This window comes from Ambystoma mexicanum, chromosome 2p (assembly GCF_040938575.1).
Source record: "Ambystoma mexicanum isolate Mex_15411 chromosome 2p, UKY_AmexF1_1, whole genome shotgun sequence".
In the NCBI taxonomy this organism is placed as follows: Eukaryota; Metazoa; Chordata; class Amphibia; order Caudata; family Ambystomatidae; genus Ambystoma; species Ambystoma mexicanum.
The window spans coordinates 1,306,079,655-1,306,103,291 of record NC_090923.1 but is presented as its reverse complement, the minus strand read 5'-3'; the positions used below and the strand labels follow the sequence as shown (position 1 = coordinate 1,306,103,291).

The 23,637-nt window shown below is 44.5% G+C and overlaps 1 protein-coding gene across 1 annotated transcript in view; it reads right to left on the bottom strand.

Moving 5' to 3' along the window:
* The window catches only part of LMTK2 (lemur tyrosine kinase 2), a 471,403-nt gene that overhangs the window by 101,107 nt on the left and 346,659 nt on the right, over positions 1–23,637 (bottom strand). The window lies entirely within an intron of this gene.

Sequence of the window (23,637 nt, the reverse complement as noted above, 5' to 3'; positions counted from 1 at the left end):
AATATGCCTGGCCAAACAAGCTTCATTTGATTCTCGTATATCCCAAGCTAAGTCTAACATGAAAGAACTCTTTTCAATCCTCAAAGAAATAGAAACCCCCTTAGCACCCCTTGACACTTGCACCAAAGATAAAAATTGGTGCTCCGAAATTCAAAATGCCCTAGCAAATAAGATTGTGACTCTTCAAAATAAAATCTCCAGTAAAAGAGCCTCCTTGAATGACACCCTCAACCTAAAAATTCCCGACAAGCCTATGCCTGCTGATCTAGCTCGCTTCCAGTTCTCTAAAGTCAACACATTGGAAGGTGAAAAAATGATCTTGTCTGTGAAACCGTCCAATTGCAAGGGAGATCTGTGCCCAGCACAGCTCATTAAAGATGCTGCCCGTGACCTCTACCCTTTTATCACAAAATTGATTAATGACTCCTTCGCTACTGGATCTATCCCTACTAACCTAAAACAATCCTGGGTACTCCCATTACTGAAAAAAACCTACTCTCGACCCAGCCATACCCACAAATTACCGACCCATAACGACCGTTCCCTTTCTACTAAAAACTTTGGACAAGATTGCCTATGTACAAATACAGAAGCACCTGGAAGAACACAACCTCTTAGGATCTAGACAATCTGGGTTCCGTCCCCAACACGGGACAGAAACCGCTCTCATTGACTTGAAAGCGCAGATCGATTTGCTCAGAGACAATGGGAAAGCCGCCCTACTCCTCCTCCTTGACCTTTGTGCTGCCTTCCATTTGGTCGATCACTCTGTCCTATGTTCACACCTCCACACTTCAGCTCACTTTTCCACAGAGGCCATCACCTGGATCACATCCTTCCTTAACGGCAGGACTGAGGGTCTTCTCTCCCACAGATGCAGCAAACCCCATACCCATCACATGTGGCGTTCCTCAGGGCTCTTGTGTCTCCCCTACACTATACAACATATTTACCAAGCCCCTTTTCGATTATTTGGGTCATCTCGGTATCGCCTACACTAACTACGCAGATGATACTCAGATCCTCCTTCCGCTTTCTGGAGATTATGGAAAGGATTGGGCCTTTTTAAATAGGGTGTATATCATTCAGGCATGGATGGCCACTCATGAACTATGCCTGAATGTTGATAAAACAGAACTTATCATCCTAGGCACGACACTCACCATAAAGAAACTCGGCCCGGCCTACAATTCCTTCATGATTGACGGAAACATCAAAGTCGGTCAGGAGGTCAAAACATTGGGATTCTATCTAGACTCCAATTCTTCCCTCAAAAGACAAGTGAGCTCCCTTGCATCCTCCACGGCGTATATGTGCAAATTAATCCGTGCAGCTAAAACTTTCCTGTCGAACTCTAGCTGCTTGACTCTTGCCAGAGCTCTCATATTGTCTCGCCTAGACTATTGCAATGCCCTCTAACTGGGATCTAATAAGGCCACCACCAGTAAACTGCAAACGCTTCAGAACAATGCTCTCAGAGCAGCTCTGGGCATTTCGAGAAGAGAACATTACAGTACTCAGCCAACAGAACAACGGCATCACTTACATATAAGTCCCTTAATAATGCCGCCCCAATTTACCTGACCGACAGATTCCACAGACAGTCCTCATTAAGATCTACCAGAACTGCATACAAAAACTGTCTCTGTTCCTCACTACAAACAGGCCACCATAGGGGGCAATAGCTTTCCGGTAAAAGCTGCCAAGCTGTGGAATTCCCTGCCTCCTAACCTCAGAGCAGACTTGCCCGATCTGAACTTCCGCTCCTTGGTAGTCTCCTGGCTGAAACTAGAGACCCACTAATACTATGAAGTGCCCAGCGCAAACTGTAACCACCTGTGTCCTCCTGCCCACCTGCTTATATAGGCTTGTTGGCCTTACTGTTTTGTATATAACTCTGGTGCACATTACTCCTGTCTTTGTATATTGGCCGGCTGGCCTCACTGCTGACCTGTATATAATACTGTTGTACTTCGAAAACTCCTGTAAAGGCTGCGCCCTGATACCCCCGGGTACGCTCGCGCATTACAAATAATAAAAACAAACAATATTTTTTTTTTGTTTTTTACTTGTGTTGTTGCAACAATTGTGTTTAATCTTTTGACACAAATGTTTTTCTTTCCTTTTTGTTCTTTCTAGGAACTAATATTGTTGAATCTCTAATTTGACGTATGAAATTTCTATAACAAAAACCCTCCTGATGAACCAATTAGTTTGGGGAAACGTGACGAGGGGAATATCAAAACTTTGAGCCAATCAAATAATTTATTTTTGAATAATGAATCAAGCTGTATTAGTTATTTTTTGCTAAGCAACCTTCAAAATTGCGCTAGAAGGTGACTGTTCAACTTTTGTCCTTTCAAAATTTCATTACACTCGGCAGTCTGAGTGTCTAGTCACTACTAAGTAGCACCTTCATCTTTCCATCTAAAGAATAACATTCTATCAAGACCGGTTCGCCATCAAGTGTATCAGACTAATATTCTCATTTTCACATCAGACATACTCATACTGTTTCTTTTCTAAAAGACACATGTGGTAGCAGAAAGAATAGAAAGTAGAGAGACTGGATTCTACAGTGCCCATGTGGACAGAATAGGTGGGTGCATGCGGCTTAATTTATATAAGCCACAGAAATACTCTTAATGGCAATTAACATCTGCCTTTTGAGGACTGAATCAGTTTAGACTCAGATGCTCTGCATAGACTAGTGAGCAGTACCAGATTACTGTGGTGGGCCAGTTGAAGGAACTGCTCCACTTGGGAATCTGCTAGTTTGTGTTTCTATACAGTAGTGTTTTAAAAATGTATGTACCAAACTCAAGTAGCTGCTTTGCATATGGCATCTATATCTTTCATTGCAAATATTCCTTATGTGGCACCTGTGCTGCTTATGGAGTGAGCATTTGGAGTACAAGGTAAGGGTCTGTGCACAACTTTATAACATCCTTGTATACAACACACAATCCAATGGGCAATCGTGGCCTTGGTTACCTGTTAACCCTCTTGTCCAGTGACAAAAGAAATTGACTTACACAGGTGCTTAGTTCCATTCATGCAAATCAGGACTGCTCTTCAGCTATCTAATCAGTGCAAAGCCCTTTCCCCTTGTTTAAGTGGATTAGAGAGGTTTGGAAGTTGAATGGATTAGCTGACATGGATATTATAATTTGGGTGAGAAACAAGAGAGAATACTGAAAACAACCTTGTTTTTAACAGCTACAAAAGGCTAATGAAAGAAGTTCCTGAATATCTTGTACTTTCTGGATAGATATAATGACCACCAGAAAAAAGACATTTTACTTGAGCAATTGAAAGTGCTTTTGTAGATGAGGGGCACATTAGCCTATAGAACACTATTTAGATCCCAGTCTAGTGCTGGATGCACAACCAGCAGATAAAGACATTTAACCCCCGTCATAAAAGCCTTAAGCACTGGAAACTTAGACAACGATATCTTGTGCTCCAACGTGGTATATATAGTAAAAGCTGGACTTTGAGGTAATTGAACACAAACTTCAAGTCAAGTAATACAGAAAATAGGCAACAAAGTGAGGGCGAACGGTTTAGTTCTACACCAAATAAAGCATTTCCACTAGCTAATGTAGCAGGCCATTGTTTTAGGTTTTCCTGCCTCACCAAGTAGATACATATAATGTAGGGGAAAGTTGAGATGATCACATTCTACTTCAGGAGCCAGGATGCCAAGTTCAAGTTTTGTGGATTTGGGCGAGTCATCTGGAGATTGTGCTAACAGACTGCATACAGGGGGAGCAGTTTGATGGATGGTAATTCTGCAATGTGTGAAGTAGTTGAGGAACCACCCATGTTGTGCCTACATGGGCAAGACTAGAATCAATATTGCCTTCTCCTGAAACAGTTATGCACTACCGTGTGAAGGAGGGGAATCTGGGGAAAAGGATAAGCAAATATGCCTGACTGGTTCGTCCATAGAGCATTGCCCAGAGTAAATGTCTCTCGGTATCTGGATGCAAAGGTTGGGCCTCTTCACACTACCACTACTTCAGTACACCCTCTTGTCCCCTCACACACTGCCCACCGCCCTTTCTCCATCTGGTCTCTTCGACTACCACCTCCACTGACCTCACCCAAATACACACCTTCAGGTTTCCTGTCCTGCAACATTACCCTCCACCTCCTTTTCCATCTGAAGTTTAGACCCCCCCCCCCCCCCAACCCAACAGGATAAACCTGCATGCTCTTGCCCACTTGGGAGGATTTACAGTTTTACAGACAGGAGAACATACAAAAAGGGGGCTAAGCCCTTCCACCTTTTTCCTCATGGTCCACTGAGCCTGGTCAATGGCGGTCCTTGGTAAATAATATTCCGCTTTCTGTCATGGAGCTGCACTGTGGCTAGATCATTTCAGCCGAACAGAGGAAAAAAATGTTCATATGGTACATTTGTTCGACTTTTAGCTGTACTAAAATCATGTATAAAGTAAAATGTCAAACAACTACACCATACAAACTTTCACCGATTTGGCTTTTTTTCCCCCACCTGAGGAATATGCAGGAAAGAGCAGGTATTTGCTGCAGAGTATGACAAGATGAGGGCTTGTTGCACAGATGACCCATCACTGGCAGAGACTGCACTGGAGGATGGGCTCAAGGCCCATCATTCTCAAAAGCAGGCATTGGCATGTTTATTTATGTGCACTCTGTTGGATTAATCTGAAAGAAGCCAAAGGAGGAATCCTGTGGAAAATCTCTGATGGAGCAGAATGGGATTCAGCAACGTTCCCAGCCAGTCTAGACACATCACGTCAACTTCTGTAACCGCACACAATCACACCACGCATAGTACATGCGTGGGCTACACATGAAGTCAGTGTAAAAGCACTACCCTCCCAAGCGGTTCCTTTATGAATTTGCACTTTGGTGCGTTCGTGTTTAGTTTGTGATTAGCATTTGTAGGCATGCAGTATTTCATTCAAGTGCATGCTTTCTATGTTCCCAATTATTGCATACTTGGTATATAGCTCTGTCCCTTTTATCAGCCTAAGGCAGTAACAGCCACAGTCACTTACCTTAATGGTTAACCTCATCTGTTTTTTGTAATTAATATCCAGGTGATGGTTATTCTGATTCTTGGGGTTTCCCCATTTCCTGGAAACTCGTTCTCGCTAGATTTATTGCGTGATTTCAGACATTGGAAGCTTTTTGAACTAAGTCGCAAAAAAGGTATGCAGACCCCTTTCTTTTTAATTTTAGAATATGCTATTACTGTGACCTAAAATTCAGCATCAATCGCATTAATGCATTTTTATTTTTAAATGAAGATTCGACATTTTCGGCAAAACTAAAATCTACTAAGTTCTTTTCAAACGTACACATTTTGTATTCGCCGATTTCACGTAGATCTGGCAAGATCAGGGAGTTCTGCTGCTGAATTCCAGGTAAGCAGTTTGTAAAGGTCTGTCGGGAGCCACACCATGGTCACTCCATCATTGTGTGCTGGTGGCACAGTGTTGCTTGCTGCCACATATGGTTGCTGCATAGCAGCTCTCTCACCCCGTGCAGGTGGAGATCTCTTGGCTGGAGGCTCTGGTGGGCTGCCTTGTGGGTAATCCACAGAGCATGCTGGTAGATGCATTTGCCTCAAACGACAAGAAAAACTGGCCTATATCTTCATACTGAGGTATTGGTCGACTAAGAGTGGTGATAGCCTCCCATCCAAGGCTGAGAGGGGTCCTGCATCCCCTACTGGCAAGGTCACATTATGTCCTACCAAATAGTATGGGTAGGTGCAAACATGAAGACCTAACAAGCATTTCAAGTTCAATATTATAACTATTTATGGAAACACAGCAGCTGATAAAACAAAAATGTACAAACTGCACACATTCACCAGTATTTTCCTGCATACAAAAATATGACAGTATATACAAAAACATGTTACAAGCCGGGGATAAAACACAAGAGTTAACTAATAAACACAGGTGCTAAATATACAGGCAAGTGAAGGCATTCAAAATAATATCAAGCAAACTAAAACCATGGGTCGATTTAGGAGCTACCCAGGTGATTAGGCATTCAAACAGGTGATTAGGCACCAATCTTTGATGGATACACAAACATTTTACAAAGAAGGGGACCATTCCAGCACCTGGGAAAAGCTCACAGCAAAGTGAAGCGTTTGATGGGTACCCAGAGAGGACGGACTAGGCACTACAATACTTACATTTTCAGGACACACCCGATCAGCAGAAATCAATCTGCTTTGATACTAGTTGTTGAAGCAGACTGCATGAAGGAAGGAGACAAGAACGCTTGGACTACCCGCTTGTCTTTGTGGTGCCTTCACTTGTAAGCAAGCAGTGGCAGTGAATACAGTGTGGTAACAGGCTTGAAATAGCACCCTTTCTTGCTTTTTCAAAGCAAGATTTGTCCCGAAAAGCAGCAGCTTCTCATTCATGTGGCAAATTAGGACATTTTGTAGGATAAGAGCGCCTTCAGTGAAGCACCACATCTATGGAGAAGCAGTGCTTGAGCTCCAAAAGATAGAGCAACAGTGCAGGAGAACGATGAACCCTAGGCAAGTGGAGAATTGTACGAAGCAGAGACTGGGTCTTAAGGCCCCTTTTTGGTGTTTAGGGGGAAAAGGGGCTATAGCACCTAAGAATTGGTCGGGGTGTCACTATGCACCTTGTTACACATGGAAGGTACCCAAGGATCTGGAACCAGCATTCCCTCACTGGTCCTCAGAAAGCCAATGAGCAAGAGTTGCAGTTTTCCAACAGACCTTTCAGCCAACTCAACCAAGGCCAGTACAGAAACCTGTCTGAAGCCTGGCTTACGAGGATGAAATCCACTTTTTCCTCCAGGACTGGATCGATTTATTTTGCCTAACTATGCTGCAGAGGCCTCCTCGAGATCTGTGGTATGATGGCCACAGAGAAGGAACAAGACAAGATTGGACCAGATTTATGTGTCCTACGCATTTCATGCAAGCACTTTGGATTGGCAGCTGAGGAGGGCATGTGCACTGGATAAACCCCCTCACCCCAATAAACTAGTGTAATGTGACCTGGAAACTCTGGCAGTAAAGTAGGTATCACAAATCAAACATTTTCCTAAACACACAAACGAGGCTTTCATTCATAGTAAATGAATCCATATCTAGCATCATTATTCTCAAGCTCTTCCCACTTTCACAATGCCAGTGTAAATGAAAACTGTAGCTTGCGCACAATGCGTGATATTGAGGGATAAAAGTGAGGATTTGAAAAGCACTGTTCTCTCTGAAAGTTCAAATGAGTACAGTTAATGATATTTAATACATTTCTCAAATCTAATATTGCTATAAGCAACCCCCTAGATAATCTTCAAAAAGGAACTGATATACCCTGCATCTCACAACAACCTACTCATATCTGGGGTACGACACAGAGGGTTGGTTTGATACACGGGAGAATAGTGCAAAAGTGAGAACTTTAATTGACCATTAGGACAGTCAAAGCTGGAACATCTCAAGATCATATTTCCACTCTGATACCAGATACGTGGCACAATGGCTGCACACTTAGTAAGCAGTTTATCCACACATCCCTCTATGTGCACCCAAATGGTCCTCCTCGGGGGGGAAATTGGAAGTATCAGGGAATTGTTAAGCCTGTAAAGCTTAGATCGAAGCCTGGATGGATTTACATGACTGGAAACTCGCAGGGAGAGTGCGGGAGAATGTGGAGTATCGGATTAATAAACATATCCATTGTCTGCACCATTAGAACAGCGTCTTAGTATTTGTTCAGATATAATGTATGCTATACTGTTACCCGAGCCATCTAATACTCAATGAGATGCTGTTAAGATCTCTCTGATGCACCAATCACTCGTAAAAGAACCTCTTGCTGATGTGTTTAGAACTCTACCATCTACAGGATCAAGCGTGCATGGGCGAAATACATGCCCCCAGGAGACATGGAAGAATGACCCAGCTATGAAGTGGGTTATCAAACTGCCTTCTGGCCGGCATCCAAAGGCTCTAGTGGTCACCTTAAGGGGGCTGGGGTGCCAATATGGGGTTGATATGGGTTTACTACAGCCTTGATACCCTCCGCAAAAAATATGAATACTCTATCTCCAGGCATATGAGGCATTACCATCAAACTAAGGCAGTGAGGAGTTACATGTGTTAAATATATATATCAGACCATCAGAGGAGTCTGATGAGGTATTTTTTTTATTTTTATTTTTTTATTTTTGATACAGCTGAGTTTAATCAACTTTTCAAAAAAAACGAAAAATAATAAATGAAATAAAAATACAAGAGATAATCATTAAAATGAATAATAAAAGAGAACCAACAATACAAATGAAGAAAGTTAACTATACAATCTCATTTCTCAGATGTACAATTAGTTCTGTTCGCTTTAAAATTGGTAACAATGAATGATTACATATTGATTTCAGAAGGTAAAATTGCATCAAGGAAATGAACTATTGCTTTGATTATGGAGAACTTCGTTCCAGCTAAAAGTAAATTCCAAATCTGATTTTCATCATATTGTTTATACAGGTTTAGTACATGAGCAAAATGTTTGGTTCGTAACTCTTGCAAATTGATACAGGAGATAATTAGATGTTGCAAGATCTCCTTTTCTGTAGGCAACTCGCAGAAGCGACAATAATTCAAATTATGAGGAATCATATGCCGCCTAGTAAGCACTTCTCTAGTTAAATACAGATTTAATCTAAAGCGTAAAAAGTTATTTCTTATAACTGGTGCAGGACATTTCAACAAATAGTTCGCCACTTGGCCGAGTTTTTTATAACCAAAGTTATCTCTAGTGAAGTCTTTAAATTTCAGACAGATTTCAGAATTTAGTATCCAGGCATAATGATTAAACTTAATTTTGGCCTGTGCTGGTCTTCAAGCAAGAGCGTCAAAGTTATGTCTGCATCAGACAAAATAGTCAATACCTGGTTTCGCCATCTGAGTGGGAAGGGATGTTTCGATTTAGTTAGATGGTGAGCCACCGTACTCAAAATGTTGTTACTTTCCAACCCCAATACAAATTTGTGAAAAAAAGCACACATTCGCCACTTGACTCTAGATGCTAGCGAGTTCAATCCCAACTCAAACCGTAAAATAGGCATGGGTGTACAATTCGGAAGATGTAATACTTTTCTCCAGTAACAGGCTTCTAGTTTGTTCCGCATTTCATCACTAGGGTGCAACTTCGATTCCGCCGCATAGATCAACATTGGTACTACCTTTTGTTCATAAAAAAGTAGGATGTGCTTCAGCGTAAATTTACCATATTTATAATGCAAAATTTTAGCTTGCGAGATCAAATTTGAGAGTTTGGCCTGCAAGTTAGTCTGATACAGATAATCAATTATTATATTCGGCACCATAAGCCCCAAATATTTATACTCCGTTACAGTTTTCAATGGCACATTACAAATCGACCATGGGTAATTAAATGTTTTGTTTTTGCGATGTGATTTACAAATCATAATTTGTGATTGGTCAAAGTTCACAATTAAATGATTATTCTTCACATAAGTCGTAAGGGCACCCAATAAATTTTGGAGACCACTAGGGGTCTGGGAAATTAAAACCAGGTCGTCCGCGTACAAAAGCCACGCTATGCGCTGTCCCCCCAGCTCAGGAGCATCAGATATGACTTGCCTAAAAGATTTACCCATGTCTAAAATAAATAAATTAAACAAGGACGCCAATATACAGCCTTGCTTAAGACCCATACATGTATTAAACGGTGAAGACAATAGGCCTTCCATAGTTAATCTGATGCGCATAGTAGTGTCAGTATGGAGGTGAATTATCAAGGCTAATAATTATATAGGGCAGCCCAGCAGATCTAGTTTTTGAAACAAGAAGTCACGATTTACTGAGTCAAATGCAGAACGGAAGTCAATAAAAGCGCAATATAATGATTGCTTCCGCTCTGCATACTGATCCTTTAACATGTTAATGGTTATAATATTGGGAAGTGTGCCCAACCCACTAATGAATCCTGATTGAAAGGGATCCCTTTTAAAGTTGTTCTTAGACCAAATGTTCAAATCTCTCAATATTAGGCGGCAGAAGATTTTCTCAGGCACATCTAATAGTGAGATCGGTCTATAGCTGGCCGGATTGGACCGATCACCTTTCTTATAAATGGGTACAACAATGGCTTGCTTCCAAGTGTGAGGTATTTGCTGCGCGTCAATGATATTAGTAAACATTGCATGTAGTATATCAGCCCAGATTGTCAGATGTTGTTTAAGATGCATATTTGACAACCCGTCTGGACCTGGAGCTCTTGAGCAACTAGCTTGGTTGATGAAAAATAATATGTCCTCCCCATCAAATTTGAGATCAAACATCAAATGATGCAAAGGTTTAACAGTCTTTGCAGTAACAGATGATGGCGCATAAAGATTACAATAAAACTGAACCCATATGTCTTCATTCACGTCGTTTGTCTGAATGGAGACTTGATGTCCTGCTGTGGCTTGATTAATTAATCTCCACGATTCTGCCGAATTCTTACTGGCTAGAGTCCTTAACATGGTACTCCCGTCATTTTGGTACAATTTAGCCTGCCTACCTCTCACCCAATTCCTATATCTTGTTTTGATTTGAGTGAGTGTCGTTGTCTCTCGTCACGAGGGAGTTTATAGGCCTCTCTTTTTTCAACACGAATTCTCGATTTCATCGCTTTCAATTCGTGATCGAATATATCTAGATGTGGAGTTTGTTTTCGATTATGTAATGTGGAGTTGTGCTGGAACAACTGCATTAGATCATGATAAAGTACAGGTGAGCATCTTTTGCTATAGTTCTGGCACCTTAATTGAGCCTCATAACAAGATCTAAATGCTTCTAAGGATTCTTGCGACCAGGTTAACCTATTCATGGCTGTGTTTACAAAAATAGAACCTCTTAGATATTGCAAAGTTTCTTGAGTCTCATTTTGATGGCAGACCCAGGTCATTTTAAGCATGTTGTGGTCGCTAGCGTCCATGTCAATAACTTGAAATGTTTTTACTTTACTTAACATGATGGGATTGACATAGATGTAATCAATTATCGCCTCGCTAGTTGCAGTGCCATGTTGGTCTGGGTGGAATATCCATAGCAGTCGAGCCATTCAACATGAATACATTTCTGGAGTTCGCAAGACTCAACCATTTGTCAAGACGACCCATGTCAGATTTATACTTAGGACCCAAACAATGGAGATTGAAATCTCCAGCTATGATGATATCCACTTGGCAATCAAGTATAATAAGATCAAGCGCCTTATGCATAGAGTCCAAAAAGTCATCGTCTGAGATACTCAGAGGATTCCAGTATACGTTAATAAGTGCACAATGCATACGATGTCCAATCAATCTGGTCATTTGTAAATGGGAATTTGGAGAAAACCATGATTGGATTTTTAAGGCAGAACTCAGCCTGACAGCCGTTAGTAGGCCAGAGGTAGGACAACCTAATTTCCCCTTAACAGCTGGAGAGTGTACGATATTAGGATTATCCCATGTTGGAGCACGTAGCAACCAGGATTCTTGTATTAAAATATTGTGATTTAGTAATGAGATATCTTGGTTGTTCATTAAGTGCTTATGTCCTCTAGAATTCCAGCTAATCAAGGAGAAAGTGGTGTCATGTCCATTTAAATGCTAACGTTGCAGATCTTTATGGTTGCAATGACATTTAGCTATACAAGCATTTTGCTTTCTATTCGATTGCTGATATATATTTGGTTTAGTGATTTCCAATGCGTTGCAGTCTATAGGTTCCAAACCTGTTGAGACTAAATCCCAGGTCGAAAAGCTGAGTCTTTGCGGCCCAAATGGCATTAACCATTTATCCATAAATTCACAACTGCCCAATTTATTTGATCCGTAAATTCCACCTGTACGATGTCAATAGATCCAATATCATCAAGTTCCGGCAACTCGCTAAATATAGATAGAACAGCTGCTCGATTCAAGTGATATTGCCGAGCCGGTGCTGGTCGACATCTAAAAGATAGCGAGTGCACAGCCGGGTGTTTGGAGGAACGGGCAACATTTTTCTGGGTATCGACTTTACAAGGGGCTGGTATTTTAGCATTTAGCTTAGGGGCAGATTTAACTTCATTTCCGTTCGGTTCAGTTTGGGAAGCCAAGATTTTGGATAGCGTGATTTTAATCAATTCTTCAATGTTTGCGCAAGGAGCCATCACTTGCTGTGCAACCTTGGTATTATTAGAAGAAGATAAGGAGCTAGTTTTCATTAAGGAATCAGCTGATTGTATTTTCGGCACGGCTACCGAAACAGTGTTTTGTGCCAATATTCACGTCAATATCGGTTGATTCAGGTGTAGGAGTCGGGGATAGGGAGTCTGGAGGAAGCAACGTCTGTGGCGGTAATTGTGAGGCCATATAGTCATCCATGCCTGCCTTAATTCTCTGCGACGGTCAGACAGGATTGGATCTTCTAGTGCTGCTTTAGATTGCAGGCATGACAATGTATTAGATTGGTTGGATGAACGAACATTTTCAGCAGCTATGGCTACATTTACCAAGGAATTCAGAGGACTATACGATTCCACAAGCTTACTCTTCTCTAAAGAGTTTGTGGTCTTCCTAATCTGTAATTGCTTCAGATATTTTTTAGTAATAGCGCTAGATGCAATTTTGGTGGCATTAGAAGGTATTGAAAGTTTGTTAACAAAAGTTTTAATGTTGGAGCTGTTCTTGGCTACAGACTTGATATTTTTCGACTTCTTGGAGACACCTTGCTTTAATTGAATTGGCTTCGTAAACATGTCAGATACATTTGTATGAGTGGCATCAAATAATGGATAGTTAGATTTTTTACCTTTTTTTCCTTGTTCACACTGTGCTACACAATTGTTTGAATTTGGAGCCAAATCAATAATAGGATTCAAAATAAATGGAATTGCATGGAATGATTTAGGAGAAGCTGAAGACAGATCGGTTTGAGAGCTCACCGTCTTTTTTATCTTAGTGACTGAAATATTTTTGTCACTTAAAATTTCCAATTTGTTCATAATGTCGAGATGAGTGGCCAATAACTGATTCAATTGTTGTGAGTGCACATCGGCCTTATTAACTAAAGCTTCAAACAGTTTAGCAAGAGACTGGGTAGCCATATTCATGGAAGTTAAAGCAGTCTCAGTCAAACCAGTTTGTTGATCAGGGTCTCCCAGTGATGGGAGGTGATTAACTGCCATTTTGCGTGGAGTAGGCGCAATGAACGATAGCTTCTCAACTGAGTCTGCACTAATGTTCGTAAACAAAATAGGTGATTTTGATAAATTATCAGACAGCGTCTGTGTGGGGAAGCAAGATGCATTCGTGTCTAAGTCTATTACAGCCATATCACTAGATATCATTGATTTGTCAGACTTGCAATTATAAGTTGAGTCGTGAGATGTATCAAGCATGTCTAGATCAATAACAGATTTGGCAGCAGTACCAGTTAATGCATTATTCAATAGAATGCTATCTGTTAAAGAAACATTTTCATCAGCAAAGGTGACAGTCGGAACACCAGCGGTCACAGACACTGTGCTTTAAATGTCTTAGAGCTCACAATAGGGTATACAGGTAGAATCATGTCACACACAACATCATGAGCATCATGCTGCCCTTGCGCAGAACCCTTTTGTGGGTGACTATCCATACCAATAACTTCAGATTGCAGCTTGCTTTCCTCAAATGGGGGGTTTGTGTGTTCCGCAGGCTGATCTGGGTGCCGGACTCCCCGACAAAAGGATCGAATATCCATATTAAGGGGAGTCTCTGATTTAGATTTCAAATTGGCTTTACATGATAGGGAGTAGAACTGAATCGCGATCTCTTTACAAGGCATTGCGGTGAGCTAAATAAGGAGCCATCAATGTTGGTACGATGAGCAGACGTGACCATTGGCATGCCAGTTCTCAGGGTGCTGATACCTCGTTTCATTTTAAATGTACTGAGGTTCAGTTTTAGATTCACTGGTGTACGAAACTGAATAATGTATGGTGACAAGCAAGTGTGGACAGAATGCAGCCGCCAAACCGCGAAAAGCGCGGCAAAGCGGTTAAGCAGGACTTGCCGGGGCTTCCACGGGTGCGCGCGCGTGCCCCGTTACACCTCACCAACAAAGCCTAAGCAAAGGAAATAGCAAATTATTAGCTTTTAATAAGCATAATGTCTATCAGTTCTTTGTAGACTCTGTCTTCTTTTCAAAATGGTTCACCGTGTGGGATAGGTAGTTCAATCCTCGTGCGATAAGCAATTCCACAAATCCAGAGGAGCAGGAGCAGGATACCGCTGTTAAGCAGGACTTGCCGGGGCTTCCATGTTGAGGTATTTGATTCTGTATTAGGCACTATAATGGAAACTAGGAATACAAATAATCTCGGCCAAGTTACAGTTGCAGGAGATTGTCAATTAAACCTAATGTGCTGTACTCCTGTAAGCCCGCTTCCAAAAATGAATATTGGGGATTCCCCGATTTAAATACTTCTCCCTCATGTCATTAGCCTCGTGGAAAAAAGATAGCCAACATGTTTTTTTTTCATATGGTCTCCGGGTAGTCTCATGGCTGCGCTGAGGTCGATTGTCCAGGCCATCCTACCTACAGGACTGAAGTATCACAGACCCATATTGATTATGTCTTTGTTGCTTTCGAATTGTGGAAATCAAAACGACCAGGGTTTTTATTCATTAAAGTTATGTGCACAAAAGTGAACATACCGTTGCTCTGGAGTAAACCTAATGAGCTTGGCCCGAGTCTCAATTCTGAGCCAAGGCGGACTTTCAATTTAAGATATTTGGAATAGATACACCTGGTTTCAAATCTGAAATCATTAATGATTAAATTGAGATGGGAATTGTACATCTGCAGAGTTTAATGCTCGATGGAATAGTGGTCTCTTGGGCAACTGGGTTTTCTGTACAATTCGGGAAGATGGCATTTTATCTGCATCTGTCCCCCAAGAAGACAGTTTCCAGACCTTTATTTTAACATTATAAAGTAGGGTCTATCAAAGAGGCATTGTGGCTAGTTAAAACTAAATTAGATGAAAATTAGCCCAATGCACTGTTGAGCTTTCGTGGTAAAGCATGGAGTATATGCATGTCATTTTTAGATCTGTATTCAGAGTTCTCCAAGTTGTTTTGCAAAAAAAAAAAGTTCTCCCCTATGCAAATAACAAGAATTTACTTTTTATGTAATGTTTTATTGCTGTTTTAACGCCTGTATGCATGACTTTGATGGCTTTGCTGAAATTATGTTACTCACCGTAGTGACTAACATACTCCTAGTCCATAGTCCCCTTTGCTTCATTCTGTATGGGTCTCTAGGTACGGTTGATGGAACCTTTTCACCAGAAAAATCATATTCCCTTTAAATTTAGATGCACGCGGGGGCGTGGCCCTGGGAGCATGTGCTCCCGTGACTCCGCCCACTGGCGCCACTCAATCCCCTTTGACGCGTCAACAATATTAACATTGCCTACAGAACAGTTTTATTTAGGGGGACTGCGGGGGAGAATGATGGGATGTATGGAGAAAAGGGGACTATGAACTAGGAGTACGTTAGTCACTACGGTGAGTAACTCAATTAATCCTACGTCCCGTCCCCTTTCCTCCATACTGTATGGGTGATTACAACTGAATCTAGCCCCAGGGTGGAGAGTTGCCCCTCTTAAGAAAACAAATTCCTTAACACTGCCTGACTAAATGCTGCGTCCGACCTGGCGTTGGCATCCAAGCAGTAGTGCTTGTAGAAGGCCGAGGGAGTAGCCAACGTAGCCGCTTTGTTGAAACGTGTCTTTGGAAAGCTACCACTGTGGCCTTAGCTTTGATGGCGTGGGCATGCATGTTTACTGGCAATAGTTTGTGCTGCCCCTCGTATGTCTCCTTGATGGCCATAATCATCCACCTTGCTATGCAAGCCTTGAAGGCCTGCCAGCCTGGTTTTGAACCCCCCAAAAAGGTGAAGAGGGTGCCTGATTTATGGTAGCTTTTGGTTCTGTCCAGGTAGAATCTTAGCGCACGTCTGACATCCAGACAGTGCAATACCCTCTGAGCTTCATCCTTGGGGTCTGCGAAGAAAGTGGGTAACACCATCTCATTTAGGTAAAAATGCGGGGTGTCTTCTGAGCACCACCTTGTCCGTGTGAAATGTATTGCACAGCTCTAAAGCCACCAGTTACGGGATTTCACCGGTTCTGTGCCGAGGTAAGGCCCACTAGCAGGGCCGTCTTAATGGTAACTATCCTATTGTCTGGAAGCCATAGACTCGAATGGTCTATGCACCAGGGCGCCCAGGACCACATTGATGCCCCTCACGGGGTGTGGTTCTTGATGGGTGGATACAGTCTAGTCAGCCCGCCAAGTGCCTCTTAACCACCGGATTAAAGGATGAAAATACTTCCTTCCGAGTTCCTGTAAGCTCCAATGGCCGTCAGATACATGTCACATGTGTCTACCTGCACCCCCGAGTATACAAGCTGTGCAGAGAGGGATAGAACATCGTCCAACGTGCAAGTCAATTGATTTATTTCCTTGGATTCTGCCTAGTGACAGAACCTTTCCACCTGCTTTTGTACTGGCTCCTAGTAGCATCACTCCTAGCCCCCCCTGTATGATGGCCAGGTTAGCCTGTGACAGGTGCAGATGCTTCAGGGTGACCTGTTCAGGAACCATGCTGCGAGGGCCAACCTCTGCGGGGATGGGTGAATCACTGTGCCCCCCTGCAGAGAGAGTATTGTGCTGGGCCCAGCGAGAGGTGTACCGGGGCCTAGTCCCACAGGCTGATACGTTCTGAGAACCAGGGTCTTGCTGGCCACCATGAAGCCATCAGGATGATCCAAAGGTCCCACGACTCCCTGATCCTTCAGATGACCCTGTGAACCAGGGTGGTGGGGCGAAAAGCATACTTGTTCATGTTGTTCCAAGGGATCTGCATTGCATCGCCTAGCGAACCCCTGCCTTGCCCCAGCCAGGAGGCAAACTGGGGGTGCCTCTTATTGGTACTGGTGCTGAAGAGGTCGACCTATGGATGACCCCACCTAGTGAAGATCCCCTGAACGACCTCATTCAACTGCCATTCGTAGTTGTCCATGCCCAGTCTGCTGAGCCTGTCCGCGTTTAGGTTGGACCCCCCCACCGGGAGGTGGACTGCCAACGGGTGTATGCTGTTCACCAGAGCCCACTCCCAAATGTTGATCGCCAGTCTGCAGAGTTGAGGAGACCCGGTGCCACCCATACAGGTGGAGCTGTCTGAGTGAGAATCACCTTGCCGGTGGGTAGGAAGGCTTTGAGAGCGAGCCAGATAGCCATCATCTCGAGCCAGTTGATGAGTGCCAGTTGCTCCTAACGGGACCATACTGCATGGACACTGGTTGGCCAGGGTAGCCCTTCATCCCTCTAGGGATGAGGCTGTGTTAATGGTGACCTGAGGTGTAGGTTTCAGAGGGGTCTGCCTATCAGCAGGTTGTCTGTACCCCACCAGACTAGATCCTTGTGGATATGCTATGGTATTATGACCTATTCTGCCTGCGATTCCTTCTCCTGGTTCCAGGAGGCGGAAAAGTAGCACCAGCATCCTCATTTTGAACCTCGTATGTTGCACTGCAAGGAGACATGTGGTCATGACTCCAAGCAGGTGTTGGTACCACCACACCGAGGTCACTGCTTTGCTGAGAAAATGGCCAGTGGCTCTTTTGAAAGCTGATCCTCAGAGCTCGTGTCCCAGATAAGGCCCAGGAAGGTCAGACTCTGCTTGGCAATAACTGACTTTTTGAAATTGATCGAAAATCCCAGGTCGTATAGTGTATCCATGAGGGTGGAGGCTGTACGCTGGACCGCTTCTGGAGCTCTCGCCCTGACTAGCCAGTCATCTAGATATGGATAAATGTGATGGCCCTGTGCCCAGAGTAGGGTTGCCACGGTGTTCATTAGCCTTGTAAAGACCCTGGGGGCCGAACTGAGTCCAAATGGTAGGACCCTGTATTGAACGTGAAAACCCATGATCCTGAACCTCAGGAAGGAACGATGGGGGTTCCCAGATCGGGACATGTAGGTAGGCATCCTTCAGATCCAGGGAGCACATCCAGTCTCCCACACAAAATGTCTCCACTATGAAGGCATCTTGGAGTGGTAGGGAAAGATTCAAGGTGGAAAGGTCCAACAACTCTCAGGCCAGCTGGTTCTTTTTGTGCATGGCGGACATTCGTGAATAAAAGCCCAGGCCCTGCTGCAATGCTGGTACCTCCTCCACTGCCTGATTCGCTACGAGCGAGCGGATTTCCGCCAACAGAGTTGCTGTACCAATCTGCTGGGGAGGAAAGAGGAGGGATGGGGAGGCAGAAGCCTGTGGGTACTACAGAGAGGATCCAAGGGTCAGTGAAATGTGTCCCCCAGCGGTGTATGTGAAGGGCAAGCCTGCCCCCACTGGAAAGTCGTGGATCTGGATGGGCCCGTCACAACTTCTTCCCCTCTGAGGCTGGGGCTGAGGAGGGGGGACTGGAAAAAACCCTTGTTAGCCGCCTTGTAAAGTTTGCATCTTTGCTGGCTAGGGGATCTATCCAGTTGTCTGGACAAGCTCTCCTGGAAGCCTCCGAAGGATCGACCCTTGTCCGAGCGCTGGTGCGTTTGGCTGCAGGTCCTGGGTGCAGAGTTAGTGAGGATAAAGATTGCGCTGTCTGTGAGCTATTCTTTTTCTTATCGAGTTCCTCGTCTGTCCCTGAGCCAAGCCATCCTTCTCATGTCAGTGGCAACACAAATGGCACGCCCTGAAGTGTCAATATGGACCACTGTGGACTCCATTATATCTTGTGCCACGATTTGGGCCTCCGCCAGCCCATCCTTGAAGCAAGCCTGACTGTGTGCGGGGAGCTCAGCGAGGAAATGGGCAATTTCCTGCCACAGCTTCTGGTTGACAGCAGCCAATATGGCGCTGGCCTGGCGCAGGTGGAGAGTGGTGTTAGAATAAATGTTCTTCTGGAACGTCTCCAAAAGCTTTTCCTCCTTGCCCAGGAGTGCAGAGGTGGAAGCCGTCGAGGAGGATTGTGGCTTGGAGTATAGTGACGCTGCCGCCACCACCGAGGAGTGTAGTTTGGGGTGCGCCAATAGTAGTGGGTCTCCTTCCTTTTGCCTGTACTTAGCATCGAGACGCCTATTGGTAGGTTGGGTAGAGTGTGGCTTGAGCCAACCTTTTTTTGGCAAGTGCTTCGACATCCTTTTGAAGTGGAGCTCCAGTTTTAGTAGGAGAATGTAGCATGAGACTTCAGCAAGTACCCCTGCCTCCGGTTGTTCCACCTGTGGCTGCGCGATTCCTAGGTACTCAGCCAGGCCCGCCAGTCGCTCGTGAAAAGCTTTGGCTGACGATGGGGTGCCCGGGTCTTCCTCCTCGTCTGTGTACACCGTTGTGTCCTGTAGAGCCGGAAGAGTGCTGGGTGCAGGCAGCTGTAGGTGGCAGAGCTGGGGCTGCAGTGACTGGTACAGGCATGGGAGCCGGGGGCTGAGCTGGACCCAGTGGGCGATATGGGCCTGGATGCTTGTCGCTGTACAGGAGGGAGCATGTCATTGATTATGTCCCTGAGGATGGTACCCATCTGCGGTGATCTAATGAGGGCGAGGAACTTCTCGAAGAACCTGTCTTCACAAGCCGGAGGAGTGCCTGATGGTATAGTCATAGGTGTAGGGCCGAGGCTGCTGTGTCCTGGGTGTGCCCCGTCTCACTGCATAGTGCGAAGTGTATCTGCCCTGTGAAGTGGATGGATAGGATGTGGACCAAGTGACAGGAGTTGACCAATCCCACCTGGAAGCTTGTTCCACTGCCTGTTCTCTGAAGGGAAAAGGCATCGGGTGAGCAGCCATTTTGTCTGGCCCAGCGGCCATTTGTTTAGCTGGAACTTGCTGAGATGGGACTGGCTTCCACCAGTACGCTAAGCGATGGTGGTGGCTGTGGCCTTCCCTGCACCACAGGTCGAGGCCTGAAAGGCTGGGTGCCCTCGGCTGTGGGCCGGTAGTGCTGCGTGCAGGCGCCCCCTCAGACCTAGGGCTGGTGTCAGGGCATAGCCCCTCTGGTTGGGATCCGGTAATAGAGCCTTGCAGCTCTTCAGCGGTAGCACCGGTAGGATTTTGCAACCCATTGGCCTGGGGGCCGGTAGCAGCCCCAGTGTTCTTGCTGGTTTAAGGACCCGAGATGACCCTCCCGCTGAGGTGTGTCCTTGGGAAGGAGTCACACCTTTGCGGGGAGCGTAGGAAAACAGGGCACCTACCTTGGGCGTCTTCTGCTTCAGGAATGCTTTAAGGTCCTCTGGAGGCGATCTTCCGAAGAGCTCCCGCCACCAGGGCAAGTCGATTCTTGAGCGTGCATAGTCAGGGCGTCGCACATGGTACAGCCGTCCCTGCCGTGGTCTGGGCCAAGGCACCAGAGGCAGAGAGCGTGGGCGTCGGATGTCGGGAAGGGACCCTTGCAGGCTGGACACCTGCTGAAGCCTGCCGTCGACATGCGCCGGAGAGGAGCGTGGTGCCAGAGGACAGAGCAGTACCTAGTATTGGAAAAGAAAAGAGACGAGAACACTTCACTGGGGAACAGCGCATGGAATTACAAGGCCGGAGGCCTAACCCAGGAACGCTGGAGAAAGCGGTCCGTTCACGTCGATGCAGAAAAGCGGACTGAGGAGTGGCGCCATTGGCGGAGTCAGGGGAGCGCATGCTTCCAGGGCCGCGCTGCTGTGCATTTCTAAATTTAAAGGGGAAGGTGATATTTCTGGGGAAAACGGTTCTGTCTCCCGTTCCCAGTGAGGGAGGCCTATACAGTATGGAGGAAAGGGGACAGGATGTAGGCGTAATAAAGTATATCGATGAACTGAGGTTTTCTTGAGAAAGAAAACGATTGAGCAAAAGCCGCACATACTATAAGAGAAAAAATGGTTACAATATTCATAAAGGGACTGAAAGATCAGACAACTATAAGGATGGAACTTTTAGAAGAATACAAACTGGTGGCTGAACTACTGGGGTTTCCTGGTTCCATGTGATTTTAACAAATTAATTCCAGAGACTGATGTTTTACTGAAAAAAAACAAAAAAAAATCACTGCATTTGTTTTCCTATTTTGGGGCAGGGGGTACCCTATGATTTTACAAACTCATGCAGACAGGAGTATGCAGAAAGTTGCCTACCTTTTAAACAATCAGCTTACGAAGGTATCGGACAAAAGCTTGCATCCCCCGCCCCCCGCTTTCCTACAAAGTGCTTACTGAACTTCTGATGATTCCTCATCCCATTGATTCTGGATATTCGATCATGGAACAAAAGACCTGCTGGTCCAGGTTTTTTTTTTTTTACGGCCGACAAAATTAAATGGTTATCTTATGAGGTGACAAGCATAGCCACGTAGGTGCTCCGATTGATCCTTCAGATTTCAGGGGACACTTTGGCAAGATGGGTTCACCTGCCCAATGTAATCTCAGAGGATTGGTTAGGAAAGCCTCATCTACCATTTCAACGCCTAATGGAGAACATCTTTGTACATTCCCAATATAAGCGTGTATGATAGCCTTGTGGCATTTTCAAGCAGTTACATGATCTTTTCTTCTAGTTTGACTACTGTGTCTGCCCCACAATGCTAAATTTTCTTTCGTGCCTGGTCAGATGTTTGCTGAGGAAATTACCATTCATCTTCCTGACTAATCAACTGTATTAAGGACCCCTTGATTTCTAGTGCATCAAACGCCCCATCCTTTATTCTGTGGAAGTTTGGGGAAGGCAGGCAAGCACTGTTGCTGTTGACCTTTCCGGTCTCAAAATAGGTTGAATTTGCTCTAAACACCACAGTAGTTGCTAGAGTACACTGCACTTCCTCTGATAAGACCTCAGTTGTTCGAGATGCTCGCCCTGGAACCAGATTTCCTGTCTCAGTCCTCAGCTTCCCCGACTTCAGTAGACTGACCTTGGCACCGCCCACATTTGCCAAAGGGCTGTCTTGTATTTGCTCCTTTAGCAAAATTCTGAAACCCTGCATGTGTTCTGTGGCTAGGACCTTCTAATCCATTTAGATGGGTGGGATACTTGTGTGGTCTGTCAGCTGCTACTCGGGGCCTGCAATCACCCAAACAGACATTAACATGACAGTTTCATAGAAGACAAATGGAGCTCAAAATTAATCTGGGTGTTTCAAGGCACACACTGCTGAAAAAGTGTCCAGAGAATGGTCTTTCTTAAAGTACCATATTGCGCAAGCATTGATACTGCATATTTTGTATGCACATTTGATCAGCTTGTCTTTTGAGGTTTTCAATGTTTTTTAATCACCAAATCCAACTTCCACAAAGGTTACCGCTTTTCATCTTTGATTTTACACTCTGTGTGCCATAGGTTAAGAATTTGCACAAACATTAGAGCTGTTCGCATCAAATGGACCAAGAACTAAATGAGGGAACCAAAATGAACTGCACTTCCCCCTTCCCCTGGCACTTCTCCCCTTCCCTCTTCGCTGCACTTGCGTTATCTGAATGACAAGGCCTAGTAAGATCGTTATTTTGTCCTCCCTTGTTTCCCCCCTCCTTTTCTTGTCGCACCTAGAAGCACTTGTGTACAGGTGTGTTATAAATGCCACATCATATGATGCTTGCTTTTTTTTGGTTTGGCCTGGTCACTTATTCAGGACTCCGGATCCAACAGGGTATCTAAACGCACTTCCGCCAGTGATGCAAGTTGGGTTATTTAGCTAATGGGAAATTAAATGACATCTAGGCAGTAACTAAAACACCCATGTTTTCAGTTACATTAAAAAAATAAGGTAGATTTTGGGCCACAAGCATCTCTCCAGGAAAAGATGTTCACACGTTGCCCGCCAGTACCGGGAAGGAGCGTCCCATATCAAGAGCTCAATGAATCCAGGGATGAATAAACCAGACATTTGCGAAACGATTTTAGAGGCTTATTTGGGGAGTAGATTTTGAGACATGTTTAATATATTGTGGCTCCTTGCAATAGATGGATTTGCGTCCCTCTAACTGGTGTTCCTCTGTTCAAGCTGAGTTTTCTTTTGTAAGTGCTTTACTGTCATGTCTTGTGGTTCAGCAGTACATTGTGCCTGGCAGATTTTAGTTGGATTTGGGGCTGTCATTCTAATAATCCCCCTTCACCACTCTGCTTTCATTCACTTTTATCCTCCATTTCTCTGGATGAGGTGTAGTACAAAATGTGCTCTGGCATCTTCCATCTTTGGTCTGCTGCCACATTTTGTCATTGTGCCAGGAACTCTTTGGAAGGCAATCTCTTCAGCACTTTCTTTTTTGGTGGTGCGGTGCTAGAGTATCTTCTACAAGGCTTAACCTGCTTTCACCCCACAGAATCTACCCTGAGCAGCAAAGGTACAGAGTTTTCAGGCACAATCTGCTCAGGCCTCTACGATGCAGCCAATTTCCACATATCACATCTTTTCAGCAAAATCTGCTCACCAAAAGGAATGAGGCTATAATTTCCCTCATAAGGGTTATTAACATTGTACCAATGCTAGAATAGAAACTCTGCTCTGGAATGCTTCGATAGAGCCACAAGTGGCTCTCAACAACAACAAAAAACAGGAGGTGCAGCAGAGCAGGAGCAGAGTGCGCCTGCAGAGCCATTTGT